We start from the raw sequence: 18,341 nt of genomic DNA on the forward strand, positions 1-18,341 counted from the left end.
CCGACGGAGAGAAACGTGCGTATTTAAGTGTTACCTTTTGTTGGCAAGAGTACGATAAGAACTGCATTGTGGTTTCGCATTGCACGTTATTTACTGTCAAATACTGAAATGTGGCAATAAGGAAAGACGTATGTTGGTCACTGCGGTTCAGCTGGATAAGGTAAGGTTAGTGCCGTCTTTGGGTAAATGGGTTTTTGTACGAAAATTGTAAGTCATATCTTACGACAAACGGCCTTACTTGTAAGAGGCGGATACGTTAAGAGTTAGTTTGGTTGTAGTTCGGTGAGTTTCCACTAGTGTATCTACTAATTCATAGCAACGATTACGACAAACCGGGCTCAGGTAATACCTGTTAAGTGTGCAACTTATTCGGCTATTGATGGTGTTAATTGTTACCTGTGATAACCATTTAACCCATGTATAATCAATACCACGAGGCAGCTGTGTTTGTTCGAAACAGCTTAGACCGATTTGCGGACACTAATAATTACCAACTATAAGATAAGTAACTGAAGTGTGTTGTCTGCCTTACTATTTGGTATTCTTTTATGTCAGAATTTTACTTTCCTGCAAATATAGTTTCACAAGTTAGTGTCAACATTTTTTTCTAGGGCACTTCTTTACGTTTAAAAGGTGCTGCAAATTTTATTTAATTAATAGTCGTGCTCAAACTGTAAGGATTGACATAAATTCATCGCTTGAAAATAAAATCGCTGATTAAAAGCAAAGTAACATATGTAATTTTTCATCATAAAATATGACCTTGAAAATATATTTAAAACTTAGCAGTAAATATATTAAACTACCACAAGCACCAACAAATATCAGTACTTATTAATTGTATAAAAATAGCAACGAAGAATTGAAAAGAATATGAGCATAAAAATCGCATAATTTTTGGAATACTCAATTAATTTTAAAAAATATTTCTTTTAGTATATTTTTCAGACATATGTAGTGCTAATATACAAACCAGACTGCAGTTCGTCTTCTGCAACCGGAGGCCCTCCTGCCAGCCCTAGGCACTCCTTGGGACATACCACCTGTGCAGAGATGGCTCCTGCGCAAAGGAATTGTTTTGTAGTTTTAATATGTTTCATACAACGCAATTGCACCAGTACATTCATCATTCACAACAGAAAATTGAACTTATTTAGATGAGAGACCTAAACAGTTACTAAATGTTCACTTTACACATCAAAAGTCTCACAGTACTATGTCTCGATGCTTTTCCTGTATTTACTATGGTCAACTGACCTCTGAGATGTGAGAAAACAGTTCCAGAATCTGTAATAATTTACCAAACTGTCATCCATTCAATGGGAATTACATTCACTTCTGTGTCTATAAGAGTAATTTAACTTAATGACCAGTGGAGACGTACTTGCAGACACGCATGGATGGATGTGCCATATCATATCATAGCAGGACCCCTTTGAGTGTCATCCACCCAACTTTACAGCATGTTCTAAGCCGGTTTTATTGCCCTTTATGCCCTCCTGCACACGGCGACACTTTCAGCTGCTTGCCTTCGTGCTTTCCAAAACATACGTTACACTGTAAGGTCACCTTATCTCACCCCAGTTGAGAAAGTTTAGAGCATTATTGGAAAGACCCTCCAAGTAACTCGGCATTTTGAAGATCTAAAGAGCAATTGGGACTGCATGTACCAAGATATCCTTCAAGAGGATATCCAACCATTCTATCAAACAATGTCAATACTAATAACTGCTTACATAGCGCCAAAGGTGGACCAAAGCGTAAACGACTTCCTTAACTTATGAAGCTTTTCCTCTTGAATTAACTATCGAATTTTTTCTTAAGTTGCAATCATTTGTTGACTGTACACGCACATTACATCAACCGAGTTCCGTCCCAGCCCTTCGTGATGCATCAGTTTTTGTCTTAGAGTATATTCGTAAAGTAATTCTGGCGCAAGGATTGTCCTTTTTAGGAGCAGTAGTGGTCCATTTCATAATAAATAACCTTTTCGTTCCAAATCAAGGCGGGAGGAATATGGGAATCATTTATCTGCATACGTGAGAACGAAAATTATTCGACACAATTGAAGAGACACAAAAGATTTAGACCTTGTATCGTAAAGCTGTTAATACTCAGTAAAAAGCCCTGTCCGGTTAAGAAGCAGCACATGAGCCACGCTGCCTCACGGATGACCCAATATGTGCAAAATGGGTTTAGCTTTAGAACTGACTGCCGCAGGATCGCCTGTCGAGCTATGTGACGAACGCTACGAACAATACCATACAGTTACCATAATCGCTCGTCATCTCTTTGCATCCCATTAAAATGGAACTAACTCTTAATTTAACGAAACTGGAATGTAAACGCAGCCATGGAGCACAAAACGACAAAAATTTATATATTCATTAAAGTTATTTACGAAATATGAAGGTAGTTAATTTACTGTTTAGCTTGTGGAAATTTGTAAGATATCTATGTCGTAACTGTTCTTTAAATTATCGCAATAAATAATCCGTAGTATAGCCCGTATATTTTGGAAGAAAATTCGTTTCTATAGTCTTGTCATCGCAACGATATGTAAGCACAGCGTTCATTGAATTATTGAAATTTAGGAAACGTCTGTTAGATATTGGTCAAACGAACTCCACTTACTTAAACATCTAAACGGGAATGCTATCACAGCTCGGAATATGTGAACATAGCAACTTCATGCTGCATTTTGTTCCAAATGGGTGCTGTTTTTGGAGCTAGCAGTTACTGACTGGTAACATAAATCTTCTTTCCCAGAGTTTATTTCTAGGTAATTAAGTGCACATAGTCTCACTCTGCTGTACGCGACGCTTGCCTCATTTATCGTTTACGTTTCCCTTTCTTCACATAACAGATATTACTAGAAAAAGTTATGCCTATGGTTCCACCTTTAATATTTTCCGTCAAGCAATATGAGGTGAGAGCAAAAACTATGACGCTGTTGAGTCCGTCCTGTCAGTCAGTGTACAAGAACAAATGAATAAAGGCTTGTATACTGGTGAACGCATACAGTGCAGTTCGATGAAAGGGGATGCATATAAGGAACGAATGGATGAACGGAGTGTCTCAAAGATTAGCAACAAGTAATTGGTTTCCAGCTGTTCACCTCTTCGAAACGTAGTTAGAGGTCAAACATCGTTATTGGTATATCTGTTACAAATTGAAAATGCGTCTAAGAGTCAATTACAAACGAAGTTACGTGGCCCTGTTCGGAGAATTGACTTACCGACACAGGCGGCGACCACGACGATGACAATGAGTGTCTTCTGCATGGCGAATAGTAGCCAGGAGTTAGGAACATCGCCTTTTATAAGCTAGTAAGCTTCCGTTGTTACGTAAAGTGAACGTCATCAGTTAAGTGCGAATTGTAGTGATAAAAGCTACCAGGCGTTTTGTACTTCACAGAAAATTATCCGTTGTTCCCTCCTGTGGATGTTAATAGCAGTCGAACAAGGAAAAGGGAAATGAATTTACATGTCACTGGCTGAGGGAGGCGTGGCTACTCGAACGAGCCAGATAAAAAAACGTTTACGAGATACGAAGTCTGGTTACGTAAAGTTTTTAGTTTTTCATTTATTTATTTATATAATGCTTTGAATTAAAAGAAATACTATCGACGGCTCTCGAGTAACATATACCAAATAAATTAATAAGAAATGCTACTGATCCCCTACATTACACAGTACAGGTCGGAACACTGTTGCAAAAGCGACGAAAAAAGCATATCAAATTAGAATGAACGCGAAACCTCCAAGAGTGGTGAAGTTTTACAGAAGCTAGAAATTTACTCCGAACTCGAATGACAAATACTTTTAATAGTTTTCACAACGAAACTCAATCGAAAATGTGGCAGAAGATCCAAAGACATTCTGGTCGTATATAAAGTACGCAAGCGGAAATATGCAATGAATATCTCGATTACACTATAACACCCTACTGATGACAGTGCCATTAAAGCAGAGTTACTAAAAGCGGATTTAGCAAATTCTTTCCCCAAAGAAGACGAAGTAAATATTCCAGATTCGAATCAAGATAAGCTGGAAACGTGAGTAACTTACAAGCAGATATCCTTGGTGTAACACAGCAATTTAAATCATAAAAGCAAAGCCTCCGGTCCTTACTGTATACCAGACAGGTTCCTCTCAGAGTATGTTGATAAAGTAGTTTCATATTTATAGAAGTATGTACAAGCGCTTTCTCGTCGAGTCATTCTTACCTAAACACTGGAAAGTTGCGCAGCTCACACCAATATCTAAGAAAGGAAATGGCTTTAATCCGCTGAATTACAGACCCAAATCGTAAACGTCGATTTGCCGTAGTGCTTAGGAACATATATTCTGTTCGAAGATTATGAGTTACCTCAAAGCAAACAATTTATTGAAAAACGGATAATGGCTTGTGAAACACAGCTACCAATTTATTGTCAGGAAGTAATGAGCGCTATTGACGGGGTTGTCATAGTGTTCCGTAGCTACAGGTTTCCAGAAATTCCGTATTTTTAGGTTTCCTGGAAGTTATTGACACCGTTCTCCACGGGCAGGAGCTGCTTCTGTTCAAATTGCGTGACTGCGGAGGATTGTCCCAGTTGTGTGACTGGATTTGTGACTTCCTGCCAGAAAGGTCACAGTTCGTAGTAACAGACGGAAAGTCATCGAGTAAAACAGAAAAAATACCTGGCGTTCCCCAGGAAGTATTATAGGCTTCCAAAAATGGTTCAAATGGCTCTGAGCACTATGGGACTCAACTTCTGAGTTCATAAGTTCCCTAGAACTTGGAACTACTTAAACCTGGCTAATCTACGGGCATCACACACATCCCTGCCCGAAGCAGTATTCGAATCAGCAACCGTAACGGCCGCGCGGTTCCAGACTGTTGCGTGTTATAGGCCCCCTGTTGTTCCTCGTCTACATGACCGATTTAGGAGACAATAAGAGTAGCACTCGTAGATTGTGGGAAGATGGAGCTGTCATTTATGGTCTTATAAAGTCATCAGATGCTCAAAACAAATTCCACTACAATTTAAACGAGGTATCTGTATGGTGCGAAAAGTGGCAATTGACTCTAAATAATTAAAAAGATGAAGTCGACCACATGAGTACTAAAAGATATCGACTAAATTTCGGTTATACTAAAAAATCACGCAAATATAAAGGCTGTAAACTCAACTACTTACTTATGGATATCTATTACGAATAACTTAAGTTGGTTCTATCACATATAATGTTGTGGGTAAAATAAACCGAAAACCCCAATTTATTTACAAAACACTTAAAACGTGTGACGGGGCCTCTAAAGAGACTGCGCACACTACGCTTGTCCGTGCTCTTCCGGAGTAGTCCTTTGCGGTGTAGGAGACGCATCATATTGGATCTACGGAGGACACTGAAAAAGTTCAGAGAAGGGCACCTCGTCTTGTTCTGTCACGAAATAGCGAAGAGAGTGTCACGGATATGGTACGTGAACTGGTGCGGCAATCACTGAACGGAAGTCGTTTTCCTTTGTGGCTGGATGTTGTCACGAAATTTCAATAACAATTTTTTTCCTCAGAGTGTGGAGATTTGGGATTATGCCCACCTACATAGGGCGCAATGATCATCGTAATGAAAGATGAGAAATCAGAGCACTCACGGACAGATGTACTCGTATGTATTTGTGTTTCCCGCGGGCTGTAACAAAGTGGTGCGTTAGAGAAAAAGAATGACGGTGGTTCGGTGAACCCTGTGTCAGGCACTTCATTGTGAATTGCAGAGTAATGAAGCAAATGTGGATGTATTTTCACAGACCATAAGCGACTACCTGGACCAACAGAGTGAACTGGACAGAGAAAAAGCTGTAAGCTACCCGTGGTCTAGGGGTAGCGTCTTTGATTCATATTCAAAACTTCTTCGGTCTCGGGTTCGATCGCCGCCACTGCCTAAGTTTTGATAAATAAGCAGCATTGGTGGCTGAAAACTTCCGGCATAGAAGTCAGCCTCATTCTGCCAACGGCCTTGTCAAAGAGGGCGGAGGAGCGCATAGAGGTGCAAGGCACTCTCTTGTCCTAGGGGTGGGAAATTGCCCCTAAAGGCGGAAGAATCAGCAATGATCAACGACATGAGGATGCAGAAGGCAATGGAAACCACTGCATTAAAGACACGTAACGTGTATCCACAGGACATGTGGCCTGTATTAGAAGAAGTGTCATGATGATCTCTCCATTGGCAAAAGATTCCGGAATAGTCCCCCATTCGGATCTCCGGTAGGGGACTGCCAAGGGGGAGGTTACCATGAGGTAAAGATTGAATAATCAACGAAAGGATAGCGTTCTACGAGTCGGGGCGTGGAATGTCAGGAGCTTGAACGTGGTAGGGAAACTCGAAACTCTGAAAAGGGAAATGCAAGGCTCAATCTCGATATAGTAGGGGTCAGTGAAGTGGAGGAAGCCAAGGATTTCTGGTCAGATGAGTATCGGGTAATATCAACAGCAGCAGAAAATGGTATAACAGGTGTAGGATTCGTTATGAATAGGAAAATAGGGCAGAGGGTGTGTTACTGTGAACAGTTCAGTGACCGGGTTGTTCTAATCAGATTCGACAGCAGACCAACACCGGCAACAATAGTACAGGTATACATGCCGACGTCGCAAGCTGAAGACGAACAGATAGAGAAAGTGTATGAGGATATTGAAAGGGTAATGCAAAAAGTAAAGGGGGACGAAAATCTAATAGTCATGGGCGACTGGATGCAGCAGTAGGGGAAGGAGTAGAAGAAAAGGTTACGGGAGAATATGGGCATGGGACAAGGAATGAAAGAGGAGAAAGACTAATTGAGTTCTGTATCAAGTTTCAGCTAGTAATAGCGAATACCCTGTTCAAGAATCACAAGAGGAGGAGGTATACTTGGGAAAGGCCGGGAGATACGGGAAGATTTCAATTAGATTACATCATGGTCAGACAGAGATTCCGAAATCAGATACTGGATTGTAAGGCGTTCCCAGGAGCAGATATAAGATACTGGATTGTAAGGCGTTCCCACGAGCAGATATAGACTCAGATCACAATATAGTAGTGATGCAGAGTAGGCTGAAGTTCAAGACATTAGTCAGGAAGAATCAATCCGCAAAGAAGTGGGATACGGAAGTACTAAGGAATGACGAGATACGTTTGAAGTTCTCTAACGCTACAGATACAGCAATAAGGAATAGCGCAGTAGGCAGTACAGTTGAAGAGGAATGGACATCTCTAAGAAAGGGCCATCACAGAAGTTGGGAAGCAAAATATAGGTACAAGGAAGGTAGCTGCGAAGAAACCATGGGTAACAGAAGAAATACTTCAGTTGATTGATGAAAGGAGGAAGTACAAACATGTTCCGGGAAAATCAGGAATACAGAAATACAAGTCGCTGAGGAACGAAATCTATAGGAAGTGCAGTGAAGGCTCTGAGCACTATGGGACTTAACATCTATGGTCATCAGTCCCCTAGAACTTAGAACTACTTAAACCTAACTAACCTAAGGACATCACACAACACCCAGTCATCACGAGGCAGAGAAAATCCATGACACCACCGGGAATCGAACCCGGGAACCCGGGCGTGGGAAGCGAGAACGCTACCGCACGACCACGAGCTGCGGACGAAGTGCAGGGGAGCTAAGACGAAATGGCTGCAGGAAAAATGTGAAGACATCGAAAAAGATATGATTGTCGGAAGGACAGACTCAGCATACAGGAAAGTCAAAACAACCTTTGGTGACATTAAAAGCAACAGTGGTAACATTAAGAGTGCAACGGGAATTCCACTGTTAAATGCAGAGGAGAGAGCAGATAGGTGGAAAGAATACATCGAAAGCCTCTATGAGGGTGAAGATTTGTCTGGTGTGACGGAAGAAGACACATGAGTCGATTTAGAAGAGATAAGGGATCCAGTATTAGAATCGGAATTTAAAAGAGCTTTGGAGGACTTACGGTCAAATAAGGCAGAAGGGATAGATAACATTCCATCAGAATTTCTAAAATCATTGCGGGAAGTGGCAAATAACGACTCTTCACGTTGGTGTGTAGAATATATGAGTCTGGCGATATAACATCTGATTTTCGGAAAAGCACCATCCACACAATTACGAAGACGGCAAGAGCTGACAAGTGCGAGAATTATCACACAATCAGCTTAACAGCTCATGCATCGAAGCTGCTTACAAGATTAATATACAGAAGAATGGAAAAGAAATTTGAGAATGCGCTAGGTGACGATCAGTTTGGCTTTAGGAAACGTAAAGGGACGAGAGAGGCAATTCTGACGTTACGGCTAATAATGGAAGCAAGGCTAAAGAAAAATCAAGACACTTTCATAGGATTTGTCGACCTGGAAAAAGCGTTTGACAATATAAAATGCTGCAAGCTGTTCGAGATTCTGAAATAAGTAGGGGTAAGCTATAGGGAGAGACGAGTCTTATACAATATGTACAACAACCAAGAGGAAATAATAATAAGAGTGGACGATCAAGAACGAAGTGCTCGTATTAAAAAGGGTGTAAGACAAGGCTGGAGCCTTTCACCCCTACTCTTCAATCTGTACATCGAGGAAGCAATGATGGAAATAAAAGGATGGTTCAGGAATGGAATTAAAATACAAGGTGAAAGGATATCAATGATACAATGCGCTGATGACATTCCTATCCTGAGTGAATGTGAAGAAGAAATAAATTATCTGCTGAACGTAATGAACAGTCTAATGAACACACAGTATGGTTTGAGAGTAAACCGGAGAAAGACGAAGGTAGTGACAAGTAGTAGAAATGAGAACAGCGAGAAACTTAACATCAGGATTAATGGTCACGAAGTCGATGAAGTTAAGGACTTCTGCTACCTAGGCAGTAAAATAACCGATGACGGACGGAGCAAGGCGGGCATCAGAAGCAGACTCGCTATGGCAAAAAAGGCATTTCTGGCCAAGAGAAGTCTACTAATATCAAATACCGGCCATAATTTGAGGAAGAAATTTCTGAGGATGTGCGTCTGGAGTACAGCATTGTGTGGTAGTGAAACATGGACTGTGGGAAAACCGGAACAGAAGAGAATCGAAGCATTTGAGATGTGGTGATATAGACGAATGTTGAAAATTAGGTGGACTGATAAGGTAAATAATGAGGAGGTTCTACGCAGAATCAGAGAGGAAAGGTAAATGTGGAAAACACTGATAAGGAGAAGGGACAGGAGGATAGGACATCTGCCAAGACATGAGGGAATGACTTCCATGGTACTAGAGGGAGCTGTAGAGGGCTAAAACTGTAGAGGATGACAGAGATTGGAATACGTCAAGCAAATAATTGAGGAAGTAGGTTGCAAGTGCTACTCTGAGATGAAGAGGTTAGCGCAGGAAAGGAATTCGTGGCGGGCCGCATCAAACCAGTCAGTAGACTGATGACCAAAAAAAAAAAAAAAAATTAAAAGCCCAGTTTACTCTAAACACCGGATTTGAAAGTATTTCTTCGTTTAATAAAGGCTAAACGTATAAATACCGTCGAAGTGCTTCACAGGTTTTTTTTTTTTTTTTGTTACAAGCTCAGTAATAACTATCATGTTAATGGGGAGATACTCACTTTATTGGTAAGCTTCGTTATTGATTTGTAGGTAAGGTTATATATCTCGCCTTCATACAAGAGCCGGTTAATTAATCTTCTCCTCTATTTGAAAACACTAGGAAGAACAAGAGATCATATCATTAACCTCGAAGCGAATTATATCATCGGTCAGCATTTAACAGGTTTTTTTAATGTCCGCAAAACACGGAAATGCACAGTCCTCAAGGTAGTACTTAAAGAAATTCTTTTCAAATAATAATCTAAACCCTTTAGTTGCCAAGAAAGCCATATGCATTCTAAAAATTTTCACAAACCTCGCTGATTACTTAAAACACTACCTCCGGTTATCTTTTGCGTTTCCATCGTAACAGTGTGAGTCCCACGTAACAGAGTGACTCTCACGGAAAGTAAATGGGCCACTGACTTGTTTTTAACACCACACACTAAAAAGTATTGTACTAATCAGCCTCACTAATGTGGCGTTCGCTGTGTTATTCAGTGGTTTGGTATTTAACTAATTTGTAAATGGAAATGACAATCTTATTTTATTACATTGGGTAATTACTAAATAATTTTTCTCTCGGCTAAAGATTTGATCAAGTTGCTAAAGATCTCCATGTTAACGTCGTGTTAAAGTGTTGTCTGTAAGTTGTGTGTCACTAAATCACAGTTCATACAACAGATTCAATACAACTATGGATTACGATGGAAACAATAATCTTCAGCAAAATGATCATTAAAACCATCGAATATCAGCCGCGCATAACACTGACGTATGTTACCTGAACCAATATTCTTCGCAACTCGTGCGTAATTAATTTCGGCTCCATACATCAGCAAGGAAAATATCTTATAAGGATCGTGCAATGAGCACTGTTTTTAAAGAACCAATCTGATACGAATCATTTTCATATAAAATGAGTTCGGAACCACTAGTGCACATTTATTTTTACACATTTGTATTACGTTCGGCATTTATGTCTGCAGAGTTGCGTGATGGCGGCAGGCAATTGATAGAGACTTTCTATTGTTAGAGCAAATAAGTAAATATTTAAAATGCTTATTGAACGCTATAAATACTATTTTCGTATTGTGCACTATTTAGACTTCATCAAGCAAACATTCGATTTGTTTCAAAGGAAAACACAGACAAAAGCGCGATACAAATCGCTATCATCAATGGCTGCGCTCCTTTCAGCAGAAAGAAATAATTAACACAGATAATGCTTAGTGAGAGAGGAATTACAGTTACAAATAATTATTCACTCATATTAATAATAATATTGAACTCTATTTTCAAGTAATAATTAACAAATAATTACACTTTCTTAACAGACCTCAGTTTGATATGCGTCTTGCGTGCTGAACCTACAAAAGCCATCCAACAAAAGGTAAAAACAAAGGAAGACAAACGCAGATCATAAAAGGAATTTACAAATATCATTGTCTTTGTATTGTACACATCGATATGTCCAATTATATCATAGAATATTATGTAAATAATTAATATTTAAAAATTTTCACTGTTTTTTCATACGTCGAATAGATAATGTTTGTAACTGTTAGAGGAATAATTTCCTCTCGTCGCACTGTAGCCAAAATGTTATCACGTGAATGTTACACTAACCACTGACATTATGTTTTTCGCCCCCCTGTCCTGCATGGTACTGGGAAGCTCTTTTACAGACTCCACGAAGGTCCTAGAGGTTTTCACGAATTATCGACTGCAGAGAAAATCGTGAGTAACTTTCATCCACACACAAATTCTGCAGCATCATTAACTTTTATCCGAGATATGAACACTGCTATAGCTACACAGACTCTTGAGCAAACTATACGTCTCAGAAGATATTAACTCAGAGCACAACACACGTACGCGACACATAGGCGACCATAGAATTACCTAAAATATAAAGTCTTTTTTGTAAAAAAGCTTTCCTAAAGTCATGTGTTTTCCGATTATGAGTTTCCACCCTTCGCATCTGGAATATGCACACAGAGGTGGGCATTCCAGAGCACACACTGGTGGCCTGTATCTCTCCCGCAAGCAGCCTTTTCTTCACTGTGACAGAAAAATCCCACTGCTGTAGAAGTCTGCGTTTAAATCAAGTACACTCGCTTCCCGAAACAGCTTTTGATCGGTTAATTTACCATTATGAAATTTCAATACAGACTGAAAATGATATGAAACACAACTACTTATCAGTGTTATCGGCTAATTTATTGGTTCACAAATTACAGGAGACAAAGAATTTGGAAGAAAAAGTAATCACTAAATCTTTAGTTATACAAAGGGAGTACAGGAATTATTATTAGCAAATACAAACTGTGATGTAGCGCAATAACGGGTAAACGCAGGTAAACGCAGGTAAACGACTCAGCCGTTACCACGCACAGGGGGCACGGTCGAACAGTTGAAAAGATCGATTAATATGTTTCTCGTAATGGATGTCGAGAACATGCGCTTGTAAATTAACTGTTGGCTTTTCCGGTCTCTGCCTGGCCAGCACTCGAGAAATCCTGACAGGTAGCCGTGTCTTGGTACTTGGAGTGAGAAGGTGATTGGAAAAAGACGTCCACTACAGATTCAGCTGACTCTATGACCGGAAACTACGGCCCATAGCTCACCCTTTATAGGTTTTCAGAGTGACTGTTTTTCCACTCGAATATAGTTGTCCATGAGCCTCTTCGTTATTTTTCTCGATCACTGCATCTACGCATCTAGTAACCACAATTAGAACATGGCTTTTTCCTGTCATGAGTTTTTTTCTCTATCCTCGACTCATTTGATGGGTTGATAAGTTTCATCCATGTGCTGTACCCATGACAGGCAAGCAGATCACTTCTGGGAGGATGTATCTACATCTACATCTACGTGATTACTCTACTAGTCACAATAAAGTGTCTGTCAGAGGGTTCAATGAACCACCTTTAAGAAGTTCCTACCGTTCCACTCTCGAACGGCGCGCGGATAATATAATCACTTATATTTTTCTGTGCGACCCCTGATTTCTCTTTTTACATCGTGATGAAATTTCTCCTATTTAGGTGGGTGCCAACAGAATGTTTTCGCAATCGGAGGAGAAAACGGGTGACTCAAATGTTTTGCGAAGATCCCGTCCCAACGAAAAACACTTTCGTTTTAATTATTTCCACTCCATTTCGCTTATAATGTCTGTGGCATTATCTCCCCCTATCATCTGCAAACAAGCTTATAGCGCTACTCAGATTGTCTCCTCTGTAGTTAATATAGATCGGGAATAACAGAGGGCTATAGCACTTCCTTGGGGAACGCCGGATATTTATTCTGTTTTATTTGATGATTTTCCGTGTACTACTACGAACTGTGATGTTTCTGACAGGAAATCACGAATCCAGTCGCACAACTGAGGCGATATTCCATAGGCACACAGTTTGGTTAGAGGACGCTTGTGAGGAACGGTGGCGAAAGCGATCTGGAAACCTAAAAATATGGAACCAATTTGACATCCCCTGTCAATAGCACTCACCACTTTCTCAGTATAAAGAGCTTGTTGTGTTTCACAAGAACCATGTTTCCTGAATTCGTTCTATATGTCAACAAATCGTTTTCTTCGAGGTACTTCACAATGTTCGAATACAGTATATGTTCCTAAACCCTCTTGCAAATTGACGTTAGTTATATGGGCCTGTAATTCAGCAGATTGCTCCTATTTCCATTTTGGGTATTGGTGTGACTTGAACAATTTTCCAGTCTTTAGGTACGAAACTTTCTGTGAGCGAGCAGATGTATATAACTGCTATATATGGAGCTATTGTATCAGCGTAATCTGAAAGGAACCTGACAGGTATACAATCTGGACCAGAGGCTTACCTTTATTAAGTGATATAAGCTGCTTTACTACACCGGGGTTATCTACTCCTACGTTTCACATTTTCGTAGTTGTTCTTTATTGGAATTGAGGAATGTTTACTTCGTCTTCTTTGGTGCAGGAGTTTCGGAAAGCAGTGTTTAATAACTCTCCTTTAGTGGTACTGTCATTAGTGGCTTCACCATTGTTATTGCGCAATGAAGGTATTGACTGCGTCATGCCACTGATGGGCTTTATGTGTGACCAGAATATCTTTGGGTTTTCTGCCAGATCCCGAGGCAGAGTTTCGTTGTGGAAATTATTAAAAGCATCTCGCACTGAAGTACAGGCTATATTTTGAAGTTCTGCAAAACATTGCCAATCTTGATGATTTTGCGTTCTTTTAAATTGGGAGTGCTGTTTTCGTTGCTCCCGCAACAGCGATCTCACCCGTTTTGTGTACCATGGAGGTCCCCTACCATCACTTATTACTTTATGAGGTACATATCTCTCAACAGCCTTCGATACTATCTCTTTGAAATCAATCCACATCTTTTTTACGCTAACATGATCAGATCGGAAGGAGTGGAGACTGCCTCTTAAAGAGGCATGAAGAGCATTTTTATCAGCTTTTATAAACAAATGTACTTTGCGTTTCCTTTTGATGGTTGTGGGTGTTACGGTATTCAGCCTAGCAGAAACCGCCTTGTGGTCGCTAATCCCTGTATTCGTCATTATACTCCCAATTGGTACGGGATTATTTGCTACTAAGAGGTCAAGTATGCTTTCGCAGCCATTTATGCATCGAGTTGGCTCATGAACTACACGTTGAAAATAATTTTCAATACAACTTTGGATGACGTTGTATGCCTGTCACCGGCTTTATATGTATAATTTTTCCAGCATATTGATGGTAGATTTAAGTCACCTCCGACTACAATTGCATGACTGGCGTACCTATTGAAATGAGACTCAAGTTTTCATTGAATTGTTCAGCAATATATGTTCTGAGTCGGGTGGTCGGTAAAACGATCCAATTAATAGTTTAGTCCGACATACTACTTCGCAGGAAATATCTAGTTCAATTTCACTACAAGGTAAACAACTTCTGACGTCAATAATTACGCCATCACAAGAATATTTAATATATCCTTTCTGATCACTGTTAAATCATTTGAAATAATTTCTGCTAAACTTATTTCCGGCTTTATCCAGCTTTTCGAACTTATAACTATTTGAGCTTCAGTCCTTTCTATTAGGGCTTGGAACTCTGGTTCTTTCCCAACACAGTTATGACAATTCACACCGATCGTTTCTGCAACTACCTTTCTGTGGTTTTACCTGCCCCCATTTAGACGGACGCCATTTCTGTGGTTTCCTGAGACCCTCTAACCTAAAAATTTCCTTCGGAAGGCGTTCTCGTTTAAAATTACTTGGCTTTGTTCCGTTCTTGTTTCTCGTGCTCCGCACACCCATTGGCGTCTTCGAAGAAGCCCCAGTGGAACAGCCCCACTTATTTTCTCACTTTTAACTAAAATAGTCCCGGTCCTGACAGCTCCCCGCAGAAATACATTAAAGGGCCCTACACAGAGTAGCTGTAGCACCATAAAAGTTGTACATGGATTGTTTATATGATCCTGAAAGAACGCAGCTACATTTTGTTCACTATCGTCAGTTTCTTAGGATTACTCTGTCATCTGTTTCTCTACGAAGTCTTTCTTACGTCACTAATTTGTCATTTGTCCTCCTGCTCGCAACGGTAATTCGATTTCTCTGATGAACTCACTACAGTCGTCCTCTTAGAAAGAGAAAACAATAGTCACCACCTCAAATATCATCAAATAAATTCTTATACAAATGCTGCAACAATCACATATGGAACAACGCAAAGATACAACATCTATTATAACTAACGTTGTACTTAGTATATGTAGCAATGGGACATTTTTAGACCCTTTCTTGGCTTTCCATTTCGATCTACTCCTTACCTATGGTTTTGGAAATTTTCTCTACTCTTTTGACGGGTTTTCTTAATTCAACAGATTCGATGTTACATATATCAAAGCCAAATATAATCGTACCTGTCAGGCAGTAATGTTTGTTTCCAGGCCCTCACAACATCCATGCTCAAGGCCACATTTGGTATTACTTCTTTCCAATTATAATTTGTTGTACCACTTTGTCCAACTGAATATATGAGGACCCCACCTTTCACCATTCATCCAGATTTCATTTACTTCAACAGCTTGAAATGAACACGTATTACAAAATATGGTATTATCTTCCTCACTAGAAACTACATACAACCATTTGTTGGCACATAAATGTGTCCATTAACTTTTAGCTAATGAATTAGTTTTTATTTAATACAATTATTAGGATAATGCCTGTCTCGTTGTAGGTCTTTTCACTTTTCTCGGTCATAAATCGTAATTTCCACAAAAGTTTCATTATAAATTTTCTTCCTTTCGTCTCTTTCCATACATAATTTCTGTTCCTTACCTGCTGTTGTAACAAATGGTCAACATAAAATTTTAATTGTCTAGATTCTCACTTAAGGGAATATCAATTAAATATCCTTAAACATCAAGATCCATGACATTCATTAGACTATACCTATAAAATCCACAATTAGAAATAATGGAAACCTTACATCTCTCTTCAGCTTGGATTAACCTTAGGTTTTTAACATTCTCTAGTGAATTTACTACATGTGGTGCAGGTGGTCTTTCTGTGTGTGAACTACAGCACTCACCAACTGTTCATATTCTATACTTATCTCGCTCAATGAGGTGTAGTTCTTTTCAGAGTCACGTCTGTAGTTCTCAGACAGTACGTGTGAACTGTTCCATTTCTGTCATTCTATTCTTAAGCAACTTCCCATTTCTGCCGATCGAATTTACCATCCAGTTCAGACTAGACAAGGGGAATTTATTACAGTCACTTGCTCTTTGATAATTTCCACAGTTGTTCTGATCTATATTCGATTATATGCATGTGCATTTTGTAATAAGCGACATTCTCTTCGTCCAAGGTTCCGAACAATATTTTGCCAAATTCTCATACAAAGTTAAGGATTCTTTAATTTATGATTTTATGGATCTCGTTACTTGCAACCTTTCCACATTGTGTGTGACCCCATTAATCAACATATTGCAATTCGTTTTACTAATATTTAGCTGCTATAGTTTATCCTTGTCTTGTTGAACAACCTTCAAATCAGCTCTCTTTGCGCTACTAAGTTTTCATGAATAGTTCTAAGATTTACTTACGTTACCAACTTTCAGGTGATACTGATAACTTTGACGATCCTTGATGATGGTAATATAATCCTGCGGAAAACCCATGCACTTGAACATCCCAGGCATAATAACTTCAAGTAATGATCCAGAGCCAAGTCATCACTGCGCATGCTAACATGATGATTTGGTATTCAATAGGAGGACACCTCACCTAAATTTAATTGAAAGTTTATGCCATACACTTCTATTTTAATAGTATGTCTTCTGCCTATTGACGTGTACCTACAATTTTGCTTTCTCTCGGTCTCCTTTACTACATTAGTCAGTGCAAACCTTAGTACGAGGGTGATATGCCCATTTTATACCATTCACAGATCCTAAGGTATGGATGGGAAGGTTTCCTGCTGCTAAGCGTCGGATAACATGACGAAAGGCAAACGAATGATGTCTTCACTGAATCATCTGGATCGGTACTCCAAGGAGTACGAAGATCTCATGGAGCTCAAAAAAAAAAAAAGTCTGTTGAGAGCCATCGGTCAGGAAAGTGATGTTAGCGGCCTTCTGGGCTGCCATCAGACGAAGGCGCCGGGGGATACAAAATGTGGACAAAGTGATTCTCATCCACGACAATCCGATGCCACATGTGGTATTCAGAACTGCCGACAAACTACCAGGCTAAGGTTTTCCAGTCGTCTAGGGTCCAGGCGATAAGATAACGAGCCAAGGAGAGGTGCTGCAAGTGATGGCGTGTCGTGGCCATAAACGCGAACTTTCGGCGCTTTGTGCTAACGGATACGTTCGTTGGACGCCCCACACTGATTTCAGGGTCTGTTTCATGCAATGTTGCTCGTCTGTTAGCACTGACAACTATTGCAAACGCCACTGCTCGCGGTCCTTAAGTGAAGAGCGTCGGCCACTGCGTTCTTAGTGGTGAGAGGTAATACCTGAAATTTTGTGTTCTCGTGACATTCTTGACATTGTGGATCTCTATGTATTAAATTCCGTGACGAAATCCGAAATGGATTGTCCCAGGCTTCTAGCTCCAACCACCATTCCGCGTTTAAGGTTCGTTAATTCCCGTCGTGCGACCATAACCACATCGGACACCCTTTCACATGCATCACATGAGTACAAGTGACAGTTTCAACAGCGCACTGCCCTTTCATACCTTGTGTATGTGACACTACCGCCATCTGGATTTGTGCATATCGCTACCGCATGACTTATGTCACCTCAGTGCATAATTTGACCATTATGTTCTGCTGATACCGGATGTATATGCCTCATAGTATCAGTAAATGACAATCTGTCACCCTTTAAATGAAGCACAATGAGATATGCACAAACGGCCGGTGTGGTCGAGCGGTTCTTGGCGCATCAGTCTGGAACCGAGCGACCGCTACAGTTGCGGGTTCGAATGCTGCATCGGGCATGGACGTGTGTGATGTCCTTACGTTAGTTAGGTTTAAGTAGTTCTAACTTCTAGGGGACTGATGTTCTCAGATGTTAAGTCCCATAGTGCTTAGAGCCATTTGAACCATTTTCAGATCTGCACAACAGAACGTTTGTAAAAATTGTTCAAATGGCTCTGAGCACTACGGGACTTAAGTTCTGAGATCATCAGTCCCCTAGATGTTAGAACTACTTAAACCTAGCTAACCTAAGGACATCACACACGTCCATGCCCGAGGCAGGATT

The 18,341-nt window shown here is 40.1% G+C and overlaps 1 long non-coding RNA gene across 1 annotated transcript in view; it reads right to left on the minus strand.

Annotated features, from left to right (window-relative positions):
* Nucleotides 1-18,341, minus strand: part of LOC126419800 (uncharacterized) — a 62,566-nt gene that overhangs the window by 6,587 nt on the left and 37,638 nt on the right. The gene's annotated exons all lie outside the window — the stretch shown is intronic.

Source organism: Schistocerca serialis, chromosome 9, assembly GCF_023864345.2.
Source record: "Schistocerca serialis cubense isolate TAMUIC-IGC-003099 chromosome 9, iqSchSeri2.2, whole genome shotgun sequence".
Taxonomy (NCBI): Eukaryota; Metazoa; Arthropoda; class Insecta; order Orthoptera; family Acrididae; genus Schistocerca; species Schistocerca serialis.